The sequence below is a fragment of the Apis mellifera genome, linkage group LG8 (genome assembly GCF_003254395.2).
Source record: "Apis mellifera strain DH4 linkage group LG8, Amel_HAv3.1, whole genome shotgun sequence".
NCBI lineage: Eukaryota > Metazoa > Arthropoda > Insecta > Hymenoptera > Apidae > Apis > Apis mellifera.
In genome coordinates this window covers 10,587,816-10,601,735 of record NC_037645.1, presented here as the reverse complement: position 1 = coordinate 10,601,735, position 13,920 = coordinate 10,587,816, and the positions used below count along the sequence as shown (strand labels likewise).

General features: G+C 32.7%; 1 protein-coding gene across 1 annotated transcript in view; it reads right to left on the bottom strand.

Annotated features, from left to right (window-relative positions):
- LOC100577283 overlaps positions 1-13,920 on the bottom strand; it is a 400,113-nt gene that overhangs the window by 349,583 nt on the left and 36,610 nt on the right. The window contains exon 2 of the mRNA XM_026442341.1: positions 10,703-10,767. The gene's annotated coding sequence lies outside the window, so the exon portion shown is untranslated. The remainder of the gene's footprint in view (positions 1-10,702; positions 10,768-13,920) is intronic.

Here is a 13,920-nt window from a genome sequence, read left to right as displayed (position 1 = left end):
TTATATCACAATACAAAATGATTTATAGATTTAAAGACCGTTACTCTAATTTTTGACGAATTTTCATCCTAATTGAAGAATTTTTAATTATAAAATTCCTCCCCCCCTCCCCATTTCAATATTTATTTTTTCCTTTTTTTTCTTTTACTTGGAAATCTATTCCATTATATCACAAAATGATAAATATAACTGTTACTTTAATTTTTGACGAATTTTTATTCTAATCGTCGAAGATTACAATTTTTAATTATAAAACCTTTTTTTCCTTTTTTGGAAATCCATTCCATTATATCACAATACAAAATGATAGATTTAAAGACTGTTACTTTAATTTTTCACGAATTTTCATCCTAATTGAAGATTACAATTTTTAATTATAAAACCCCCATTTCAGTATTTATTTTTTTACTTGGAAATCCATTCCATTACATCACAATACAAAACGATAGATTTAAAGACTGTTACTCTAATTTTCACGAATTTTCATCCTAATTGAAGATTACAATTTTTAATTATAAAACCCCCAGTATTTATTTTTTCCTTTTTTTCTTTTTATTTGAAATTCCATTATATCACAATACAAAACAATTTAGATTTAAAGACAGTAACTCCAATTTTCACGAATTTTCATTCTAATCCAACATTTCCGAAGATTTCGCTCGTTCTAACATTTTCTCACGAAAACACGAGATCCGAAAATCTAAACAAACCAACCCTCCATAGAAGATAGACTCGAAACGATACATTTATTCCAAAACGTTCGTTCTGCTCTACTTAAACACCTACGAAATACGTAGGAATTGCGTATCTCGAACTTAACAAACGACCCTTAATAAACCCGATCGCGTGATATTACGAATCGTATCAGAAAACGTATCGCTGTTTGCCCAGATATCCCCCGATCTTTACACACACACACACACACACAGCGGTTCTCATCCTCTGTCCCCATCCTCGACGCATCGATGACCCAGATCGGGATTTATTTATCAGAGCACCGGGTATGCAGGTTATCGGAGAAAAATGGTGGAGCGTGGAGAGATCGTGTCTGGCCATAAGTAGCGATCCCAGATAGCGGTTCGAGGGAAGGGGGTTGCATAACGCGTGTATACACCCGTATACGGCGCGCACGCCGAGGGAGGAAAGGCGGCTGGCTCGCTCCATCCACCAGCTTCCCTCTCCCCATTCTCCTCGCGTTCACGTGGGGGGCCCCTCGTGTGTGCGCCGCTGAGATAGGGTGAATGTAGTGCACGGCGGCGGTATATACGCGGCACGGAATTATTCGTGTACAGATAACTCGACTTAACGACATCTAGAAGCGATACTTCAACGCATCGAGCATGGAAAATTGCGCTGATAATGCCTGCATACGTCCCTATTATTTCGCGGTTTACTCCTCCTTCTCCTCCTCCTCCTCCTCCTCAGGTTTATATCAGTGGAACGATTTTCCTTCGAACCTCGAAAAACCTCGTTGTCAGATCTAATTGACCGAAAGGAGAAGAAAACGATTATTCGATTATTTCGTTTGATTATTTTGTTATTCTTTGATCAAGCTATATCCTTGATATATGTAGCAAGATTTAAGATCGATTTCGATCGATGGAAGGAAGAAGAAAATCGGGAGGGAAAGAAAGGAGGGGGACGACGAGGCTAATTTTATTAGCCTGGAGAAGCTAGGAGAGGGGTGAAGGGAGTCTTGGTGAAAGCGATTCCGATTTCCATCGGGAATATATTTGTACGCAAATACAAGATATCGTGATATAAATCAAGTTCGGTCCGCAGAAGGATTTTCGTCGCTCGGGCGACAAGAGTTGGAGGAGGAGGAAGGTGGAAGGAGAAAGACGAAAAAGAAAAAGAAAGGGGGGGAAAGGGGGGATGGGGGCAGATTGGATCGATGGAATGACGACCCGTTTCCGCTCAACAGGATTTCCACGGCGTTATTTTCGCGATGGTCGCGAGGTTGGTTAACTCGGCCGTGTTCACGGAACGACAGAATACATGCTCAAAGCGCGGAAACAAGCCTGCGGACAAGCGGCGCAGCCACCACTTTCCGCTCCCTCCTTCTCTTTTCTCCCCCTCCTCTTCGTCCTCCTCCTCCCACCCTCGCCTTCTACGACTCGAGTCTGCGAGTTCTGCGCCGCAGAAAATGAACGGAACGAATAATTATTATTACCTCCTAATGTTTTATATACAACGCGTACAAGTGGCATGTTAGATCGCAATACTCCCTTCTCGATGTTTTTTGATGCCATCTGACGAGATTATTTTTGAAAAAGATGTTCTTCCATGGGATTAGAGAGAGAGAGAAAGAGAGTCTGGATCAATTTTCTATAATAAATTCGACGAAGATCGTTTCGGATTTTTAGATAAAAATTTATGCGTTGTCTGAAGAATTTTCTTTTCTCCAGCGATATTCTTAATTGCTCTTATTTAAAATTAAGAAGGAACAAGAAGACGAAATGCAAGGAATTGTTTTGGAAGAATTTTTAAACATGTGTTATATGAAGAATTTTCCAACGATAGCAATGTATTTATAATTATTCTTTAAAGAAAATTTTTTATTTGAAAAATTTCTTTTTTCCAACAATAGAAATGTATCTGTAATTGTTCTTATTTAAAATTAAGAAGGAACAAGAAAACGAAACGCAAAGAATTCTTTTGGAAAAATTTTTAAATATGTGTTATATGAAAAATTTTCCAACGATAGCAATGTATCTATAATTATTCTTTAAAGAGAATTTTTTATTTGAAAAATTTCTTTTTTCCAACGATAGAAATGTATCTGTAATTGCTCTTATTTAAAATTAAAGAACAAGACGAAATACAAGGAATTCTTTTTATCGTTTTGGAAGAATTTTTAAATATGTGTTATTTGAAGAATTTTGCAACGACAGCAATGTATTTTTAATTGCTCTTATTTAAAATTAAGGAGGAATAAGGCAAAATGCAAGGTATCCTTCTTCAATCGTTTTGGAAGAATTTTTGAATATGTTCTTTTATGTGTTATCTGAAGAATTTTCTTTTTTCCAATGAAAAAATAGATAGCAATGTATCTGTAATTGCTCTTATTTAAAATTAAGAAGGAACAAGAAGACGAAATGCAAAGAATTCTTTTGGAAGAATTTTTAAATATATTATTATACGAAAAATTTTCCAATGATCTATAATTATTTTTTAAATATGTAATTATTTGAAGAATTTCTTTTTTCCAACGATAGCAATGTAATTGCTCTTATTTAAAATTAAGAAAGAACAAGACGAAACGCAAGGAATTCTTTTTATAGTTTTGGAAGAATTTTTAAATATGTGTTATACAAAAAATTTTCCAATGATCTATAATTATTCTTTAAATATGTGTTATTTGAAGAATTTCTTTTTTCCAACGATAGCAATGTAATTATTCTTATTTAAAATTAAGGAGGAACAAGACGAAATACAAGAAATTCTTTTTATCATTTTGGAAGAATTTTTAAATATATGTTATATGAAAAATTTTCCAACGATAGCAATATATCTATAATTATTCTTTAAATATTTTTTATTTGAAGAATTTCTTTTTTCCAACGATAGAAATATATCTATAATTGTTCTTATTTAAAATTAAGAAGGAACAAAACAAAATACAAGGAATTCCTTTTATCGTTTTGGAAGAAGAATTTTTAAATATGTGAAATTTTCTCGGAATTTTCTACGATCGTCTAACGAGACTCACCCTCCAATCCTACACCCTCACCCTACAATCCTCGATATCGCGCAATATGGACATATATATATATATTCTTCGATTTACGTACATACGTAAGCCGGAAAATTAATTCCCGTCATTTATCCTGCTCATTATACAAGGACGATTAAACACCGATCTCCTTCGTGTCCTATCATTGTTTTCGTTTTGGAAAGAAAGGTAGGAAGGAAGGAAGAAACGAACGAACGAGTAGGGAAGGAGCAACTATCGGATAGGGGGGAGGAAAGAGGAGGGAGTCGGTTACTATGTAAATGAAAATAATAATTGCAAAATACGCGCGCGGGCAAGTATATAGAAGCCGTAGACGGATTTTATAATCGCTCATTGAAATGGATCGGAGCAAGTTTCCCGCTGTCAAGCAGGGCGCGGTTGCCCTTTTGCACCGTTGAATCTAATTACCGGAACGTCAGTTTTACCAACTTTTCCGCGTTCCGCATCCTCCTCCGCGCGGATTATACCTCCTCGCTCCCGTTATAATGGCCCTCCAACAGCCTATAAAGGCAAACCACCTCTTCTCAAAAGATAATTCATTTAACTTTTCGCCAGGATAATAGACCCGTCCCCCATTTCCTACGGGTTAGGGATAAGATGATCCCGGCTGATGAGCAATGTATCCGTAATTTCGCTTAATTGCTCTCGTTTACAATCGGAGGAACAGGGCGAGATCCAAGGAATCCTTGTTCGATCGTTTTGGAAGAATTTTTAAATATTTGTTATATGAAGAATTTTGCAACCATAGCAATGTATCTGTAATTATTCTTTAATTATGTGTTATTTGAAGAATTTCTTTTTTCAACGATATTTTGCAACGATAGCAATGTATCTGTAATTATTCTTATTTAAAATTAAGGAGAAGGAATAAGACGAAATGCAAGGAATCCTTCTTCAATTGTTTTGGAAAAATTTTTAAAAGAACGTTCTTTTATGTGTGATCTGAAGAATTTTCTTTTTTCCAATGAAAAAATAGATAGCAATGTAATAATTATTTACAATTAAGAAGGAATAAGGTGAAATATAAGGAATTCTTTTATTTTTGGAAGAATTTTTATTATATTATATTATTTGAAGAATTTTGCAATATAATTATTCTTATTTAAAATTTAGCAATGTAATTATTTTTATGATTAATTTATTTTTATTTTAAAATTGAATATGCATTCTTATCTGAAGAATTTATTTTTTTCAACGATAGCAATGTATTTTTAATTGTTCTTATTTAAAATTAAGGAGGAACAAGATGAAACACAAGGAATTCTTTTATTTTTGGAAGAATTTTTAAATATGTGTTATTTGAAGAATTTTGCAATTATTCTTATTTAATTTTGTAATTATTCTTATTTAAAATTTAGCAATGTAATTATTCTTATTTAAAATTAAGGAGAAATAAGATGAAATGCAAGGAATCCTTCTTCAATCGTTTTGGAAGGATATTTGAATATGCACTCTTATTATTATTGTTATCTAAAGAATTTTCTTTTTTCCAATGATAGCAATGTATTCTCAATGTAATTGCTCTTATTTAAAATTATCTATAATTATTCTTTAATTATGTGTTATTTGAAGAATTTTTTTTTTTTAATGATAGTAATGTATCTGTAATTATTCTTATTTAAAATTAAAGAGGAATAAGACGAAATGCAAGGAATCTTTCTTCAATCGTTTTGGAAGAATTTTTTAAAAATCTTTTATCTGTTATCTGAAGAATTTTCTTTTTTCCAACGATAGCAATATATTCTTAATATAATTGCTCTTATTTAAAATTAAAGAGGAATAAGGCAAGATGTAAGAAATTGTTTTAGAAGAATTTTTAAATATATGTTATTTGAAGAATTTTGCAACGATAGCAATGTAATTATTCTTATTTAAAATTAAGGAGGAACAAGATGAAACGCAAGGAATTCTTTTATCGTTTTGAAAGAATTTTTAAATATGTGCTATTTCAAGAATTTTGCAACGATAGCAATGTAATTATTCTTATTTAAAATTAAGGAGGAACAAGACGAAATGCAAGGAAATTCTTTGTATCCTTTTGGAAGAATTTTTAAATACGTGTTATTTGAAGAATTTTCTTTTTTCCAACAATAGCAATATTTCTAATTGCTCTTATTTAAAATTAAGGAGAAATAAGGCAAGCAATCCTTTTATCGTTTTGGAAGAATTTTTAAATATGCGTTATTTGAAGAATTTCCTTTTCTGCAACGATAGCAATGTATTCATAATTACTCTCCTTTTTCGAATACGTCCCCTTATGCGTTATTCCAACAATTTTCTCTTTTGATATAGGAATATTATATATAACAACGTACATTCGAAATTTAACGAAAACTCGATGTTCTCGCGATATTCGTTATATTATTACCCGGCAGAAGTTTTAAAACTGACCACGAAGAAGCAATGAATACGTAACTAATGACTCCTCCTTGGAAAACTTTTGATAAAATAAAAGGAAAAAGGGAAGGAAAGAAAGAAACTTATCCGTTCTACAACGATTTACCACATCCAGAATCGGTTTCCAAGATCTAAGGATGTTGGGATAGAGATGTGAGATCGTCAGCAGATGAGATTTAAAAAGTCGTCGCGTACTGACCTCGCGCTCCAAATCCCCCTTTTCCCCCTCCTCCCCCACCCGGTGGACAAATCGCCCGTGAAATGGAGAAATTCGCGAGGATGCCGCGGAAAATCCATGCTTCGTCCACTGAATACCTTATCCCCAAATCTTGTTAACATTCGAACGTGGACAAATAGGTGAAACGGTACGTGCACGACGCGAATCGAATACCGTTCTCCCCGAATCGAATCCTTAATACGAGACTCTGTGTGATTAATTCTTTCTAAAAAAAAAAAAAAAAAAAAACCTGATCGAACTCCTCTGATCGATATTGTCGATTCTACGAAAAAAATAAAATAAATAAACGTCGCGAGACACTCGTCACAGAAAAGAAGAGAAAAAAGAAAGAGAGAGAGAGAAATGGAGAAAAATGTAAGAGGCGGGCAGAATTCAATTAAACTCTCGTAAGCCGTGACTGTCTAAAGAGAAGGCCAAAGGACAGCTCTCCGCCGTTCGAACGAAACGTGTAAACGCGGGCAAGAAGGGAAATTGGTTTTTGCGTGCGCGCCCGTTCATAAAGCACGTATAATAAACACGGTTTTCGCGTCGCTGCGCTTGCGTGTGCTCCGCGCCACGCGTAGTGGAGAGGGGGGGGAAGGAGGCGGCAGCGGAAGGCTTCACATCGATCCTTCGGCTTTATCCGTGGTGCCGGCCCGCCGAGAGGAAGTGGCCCTTCGTTTGTTACGCCCTTGGTCCTCGAATCTTAGACCTCTTCCTCCTTTTACATCTCAATTACAGTTTTTCTCTCTCCTTCTATCTCCCTTCTCCGATCGTACTCGATCGAACATGTCTCGTTTCTATTATCTATTTTGCACGTTTAATTTTTATTCCCATGAGATTAAGAAGATTAAGAATGTAAATTTGTGTTCTTTTCGACTCGAAGGAAGTTTAAAATCTTAAGATGGGTAAAATAAAAAAAGTTTAGATTAGAGTATTGAGATTAATGAAAGAAAAGGAAGAGAGAAGGAAAGAAAGGGAAATGTTATTTCTCTGTTTAATGGTAGCAGATTCCTGTTTAATCGGGTATGGTTAAAATTCCCATGGCCCAATATTTCATATCGTCGACTCTCTGAAGAGCGGTTAAGAGCCGAAATAGAAATACTAATGTTTCTGAGGGGGCGAGGTGAGGAGGGGGGGGGGGGCTTTGTAAATGCGGGAGGAAACAAGAAATCGGGAAATACTAGGCGGGGCTTGTTAACAAGAAGTTCTTTGAAAGTTGGGTGTTCGACGGTGAACGTCTCTGTAAATTAGTGAGCCCGGTCTTTGGAACGTGACTAATAAAAAAGCTAGTAATAATAGCAGTTTGTTCCGCGTTCCTATAACTCGAAGGTAGTCGCGATTCGTTTCTCGAACCAGTCAGACAGACTGGTCCCGCTTTTTACCCTTCTAACCTTTAACCGAAACTCGATCCATTTAATGCTTGGAAAAAGAATTGTATTATTCTCTGTTACCGTATACCCCCGTCTTGTATTACTTTTCACTAATTTGATACCGGACGTATGAATCTTTTTTTCCGTTCACGGATCCCGGTTACACAGCCTAGATAGAAGTCTAGATAGATTTTAATTAATATTCCACGAGGTGGTGGTTGAAATAAAAATGGCAAATGCTCTTTCTAATAATTCGATTGAGGTGATAAGAAAGGAGGAAAGTATCTTATGGTGTGGATATTACTTTTCACTAAGGTTAAACTCTAGACAGATTTTAATTAATATTCCACGAGATGATTAAAATAAAAATAGTATGTTCTTAATGCACACTAATAATTCGATTGAAGTGATAAGAAAGAAGAAAAATATCTTATGGTGTGGATACTACTTTTCACTAAGATTAGCCAAAGTTTAGATTTTAATTAATATTCCACGAGATGGTTAAAATAAAAATGGCATGCTTTTCCTAATAATTCGATTGAGGTGATAAGAAAGGAGGAAAGTATTTTATGGTGTAGATATTACTTTTCACTAAGGTTAGCTAAAGATAGATCTTAATTAATATTCCACGAGATGATTAAATAAATAAATAAAATAAATAAAATAATAAAATAAAAATGGCATACTTTTGATGCACGTTAATAATTTTTGATTGAAGGAGAATTTTTGATAAGAAAGGAGAAAAGTATCTTATGGTGTGGATATTATCTTTCATTAAGGTTAGCTAAATTCTAGATAGATTTTAATTAATAGTCCACGAGATGGTTAAAATAAAAATGGCAAATGCTCTTTCTAATAATTCGATTGAGGTGATAAGAAAGGAAGAAAGTATCTTATGGTGTGGACATTACTTTTCACTAAGGTTAGCTAATCTAAATTAATTAAGATAGATCTTAATTAATATTCCACGAGATGATTAAAAAAAAATGGCATATTCTCGATGCACGCTAATCATTTGGTTGAGGCGATAAGAATGAAGGAAAGTATCTTATGGTGTGGATACTACTTTTCACTAAGATTAGCTAAAGTTTAGATTTTAATCAATATTCCACGAGATGGTTAAAATAAAAATGGCATGCTCTTCCTAATAATTCGATTGAGGTGATAAGAAAGGAGGAAAGTATTTTATGATGGTTAAAATAAAAATGGCATGCTCTCAATGCACACTAATAATTCGATTGAAGTGATAAGAAAGGAGGAAAGTATTTTATGGTGTGGATACTACTTTTCACTAAGATTAGCCAAAGTTTAGAGATTTTAATTAATATTCCACGAGATGATTAAAAAAAGAATAGCATGTTCTCGATGCACGCTAATCATTTGGTTGAGTTGATAAGAATGAAGAAAAGTATCTTATAGTGTGGATACTACTTTTCAGATTAGCCTAAAGTCTAGATTTTAATAAAAAGATAGATTTTAATTAATATTTCACGAGATGGTTAAAATAAAAATATCATGCTCTCGCTAATAATTCGATTGAGGTGAAAGAAGAATAGTATTTTATGGTGTGAATATTAGTTTTTATTAAAGTTAGCTAAACTCTAGATAGATTTTAATTAATATTCCACGAGATGGTTAAAATAAAAATGGCATACTTTCGATGCACGCTAATAATTTTTGATTGAAGTGATAAGAAAGAAGACAAGTATCTTATGGTGTGGATATTATTATTTTTCATTAAGGTTAGCTAAACTCTAGATAGATTTTAATTAATATTCCACGAGATGGTTAAAATAAAAATGACATACTTTCGATGCACGCTAATAATTTGATTGAAGTGATAAGAAAGGATGCTAAAATCTAGATAAATTTTAATTAATATTCCACGAAATGGTTAAAATAAAAATGGCATGCTCTCGCTAATAATTCGATTGAGGTGATAAGAAAGAAGGAAAGTATTTTATGATGGTTAAAATAAAAATGGCATGCTCTCAATGCACGCTAATCATTTGGTTAAGGTGATAAGAAAGAAAGAAAATATCTTATGGTGTGGATATTATTTCTCACTAAGGTTAGCTAAAGTTTAGATTTTAATTAATATTCCACGAGATAGTTAAAATAGAGTTAAAATAAAAATAGTATACTCTCAATGCACACTAATAATTCGATTGAAGTGATAAGAAAGAAAATATCTATGGTGTGGATATTACTTTTCACTAAGATTAGTTAAAGTCTAGATTTTAATTAATATTCCACGAGATGGTTAAAATAAAAATAACATACTTTCGATGCACGCTAATTATTTGGTTGAAGATAAGAATGAAGGAAAGTATCTTATGATGTGGATATTACTTTTCACTAAGGTTAGCTGAACTCTAGACAGATTTTAATTAATATTCCACGAGATGGTTAAAATAAAAATGATAGTGATAAAAAAGGAGGAAAATATCGTGTCTTATGATATCTTACGATAAGTGGATTAAAAAAACAAGAGATACTTGTGTCGATTCCATTTAACAATAAACGTAATAAATTCATCCCCGTTTCTTTCGTTCTCGTGCCCGCCTTTAGCGCGTTTTTATATTTCTTCCGCGGTCATTACCAAAGAAAATAGAAGGGTGGGCACACGCGTGGACGCACGAAAAGAGGGAATTCATTATCCGCGAAGGGAAAGAATGGTGGCGAGTAGGGGGAAATCGTTTCGCTTCTGAAAAACTTTTAAAACACCGTGGATTTAACAGAGATGGATATTTAAATTGCGAGAGGATACATTTTGAAAAGGTGAGCACCGATTTGAACAAAGGACGAGAAAGAGAAAGAGAAAGAGAAATTTACAAAATTGGAGATGGAACTTTCCCAGGGCGAAATTATCATCGGGTATTAATAGGATTTTATCGTTCCAATTTTATATTCGAATAATTAGAGCGAAAGGATATGACAAATTTTAATTCAAGACTACTCGTTAAAATATTTACTGACCTATTTGCCCTCCTTCTCTTGAATATCCGCTGACCTGCACCCAATTTCCAAAATCGTGGCACGATCTGAAAATAGACGATTCTTTATTTTTCTTCTTGCATTTTTCTTTATTATAATTATATAATTATAATAAATATATTCATAATATATTCATAATATATTCATAATAATATATTCATAATTAAATGAAATAGATAAATGTTCAACTAATGTAAAAAATATATATCAAAATATACGTAATAACGATCTGAAAATAGACGATTCTTTATTTGCCTTCTTGCATTTTTCTTTATTGCATAATTATATAATTATAATAAATATATTCATAATATATTCATAATATATTCATAATTATATAATTAAAATAGAAATAGATAAATGTTCAACTAATGTAAAAAATATATATCAAAATATACGTAATAACGATCTGAAAATAGACGATTCTTTATTTGCCTTCTTGCATTTTTCTTTATTGCATAATTATATAATTAAACGAAATAGATAAATATTCAACTAATGTAAAAAATATATATCGAAATATACATCGAATATAATAACGATTTGAAAATAGACGATTCTTTATTTCCCTTCTTGCATTTTTCTTTATTATATAATTATATAATTAAATGAAATAGATAAATGTTCAATTAATGTAAAAAATATATATCAAATATACGTAATAACGATCTGAAAATAGACGATTCTTTATTTCCCTTCTTACATTTTTCTTCATTATATAATTATATAATTAAACGAAATAAATAAATGTTCAACTGATGTAAAAAATATATATCAAAATATACGTAATAACGATCTGAAAATAGACGATTCTTTATTTTCCTTCTTGCAGTTTTCTTTATTATATAATTAAACGAAATAGATGAATGTTCAACTAATGTAAAAAATATATATCAAAATATACATCGAATGTAACAACAATTTTATTTCATTTAACTATATGAAATAATACTGCACTAAAGACAAACTTTGACAAACTTTTTGACAAATTATTTATTTAAAGAAAAATTATATCTTTGTATATAAACTATTCAAAATTTCAATCAAAAGTTTTATTTACAATCGAGCCGAACTTCGATCGATTTCGAAAAATGTTAACAATATATCACAGATATAAATTACGTCCATTTTATTAACGCGTGTCCTCGAACGCCACCATAAATTAAGGGAGCAAGGACCAATTTATCGTCAACAACAAACGCGCGGGGGAAAATCTCGAGAATCTTGGCCCCCTCTTTAATTAATAACCCATTAACCCTCCTCGATTTATTTATTTATTTTTTCCAAGGCTTGCCAGCAGCCTCCCATAAATCCTCCCTCCCTCGCAAATGACCCTCTCCTCCCAATTCGAAAACCCATTAAATTTCAACTTAATCCTGCAGCACGATATTAGAAACTGTATATAACATACACGTTTCAGCATAGAGAAGATATTCAAGGAAGAACTTGCAGCCTTTTATCACGGTGCACATAACACACTATAATATCGATCTATCCTCGTGGAGAAGAACCAGAGTGCACGATGTTCTCGCACGTTTGATATTGTTGTTGTTGTTGTTAGAGAAGTCACCGCCAAGATAATGGTATGAGTGGTATCGGCACTTTTTTCCCCCAACTTTAAAATAAATTCATTCTTACAAATAAAGAAAAACCGAGGCGAAAGGAGTGGAAAATCGATAAAGAGAGTATCCTCGTTCAGAAACGTCGAACGCATAATACAACGGAAATACCTTATCGAGAAAAAGTAAAAAAAAAAAAAAAAAAAGAAAGAAAGAACAGAGAAAAAGTATACGAAATATATAGTATAAAAATAGGGAAGAGAGAGAGGGGGAGGAAAGGAAAGGACGAAGAGAGATGTTTCGTTCCCCAACAGGTTAGTTAAATTAAACGAGGAACTTCAATATTTCGTTTCATCTGAAAAAAAAAAAAAAGAAAAAAGAATAAAAAATAAAACGCGTGCGCGCTTGTTTGAGCACCGTTCGCGTATGTTTGATCGGGACACGAGAGAATTTTTCTCGGATACAAATTGTTCGATGATAATTGACCCAATTAAAAAACAGGAGTTTCAGGAGAGCGTGGAATATATACATACGTATATACGTATATATACACGTGGGGAAAAAAGGATATTATTTAACAATTATTCCGGTGATCGTAGTATCCGAATAGTCTGGTTTTCGCTTTCGGGGAACGAAGCCATTTTCCATACCGTGAGACGGCGTTCGTATAAGCGTCGATTGTATAAAACGAACGATGATGGTGCGCGAAATGAGAATACTCGTTGATTACAAGGCTAGATAGATGGAAATTCGTTGCGAATTATTAAACGGTTCGCCCTTTGATGATAATAAGATGGAAATGGAGGCAGATTTATCGGTGACAAATCAAGCATTTGTTGACTGTTGGTGTTGGCACAGTGATGGATGCTAAAGAAGTAATGATTCTCATCACAGGTTGCTCTTTATAAGGCAACAGAAGAAGGTATTAACCATATGTATCAGCTTTTCAACAACTCTTTTCATCCTCGTACAATAATTGTTTGCAATGAAGATGCAACTTTAGAATTACGTGTGAAGACAGTAAAATATTTTAAGATATATTTAAATAATCATATTTTTTTAAAAATCTTTAAAATCTTTAATAATTTTGTTTAAAATTTAACAATTTATTTTTATTTAAATTTATATTTTAATTTAAGTAATTTATATATTTAATCATCGATCGTTAATTATTAATCCTTTTCTCCTTTTTCTCTTTTCGTTTTAATTAAAGAATGCTGGTTCGATTATAAGTCGAAGAAGCGTTTATTTTAAATGCGAAGCTTCTTTTTTCTCTACGCATCAACGCGAGGAGTGTGAATAAAATCTGAACAGATTTAAGCGAGTTGACTGATTTAAGAGAGTGGCGTACGCCTTGAGAGGGGAGGATTGGAAAAGATTGTAAAATAATAATTCTAGGTAGGTTTTTTCTCAACTTTTACTCGGGTTTATTCTGTAAAAGAAAAGTTTCATCGGAAAATTTCCAATAACTTTCTATCGATTCATACGAAAAAAAAAGAGGAAACTAAAATATTTTTTAGGAGAATTATTCTCTCGTCGAAAATGATCCATTTCTAACGAAGATCATTTCACAAACATTCTAGAAGAGCAATCAGTATCGTTCAAAAAAATCTCATTGAATCTCGAGACTGAATTGATAAC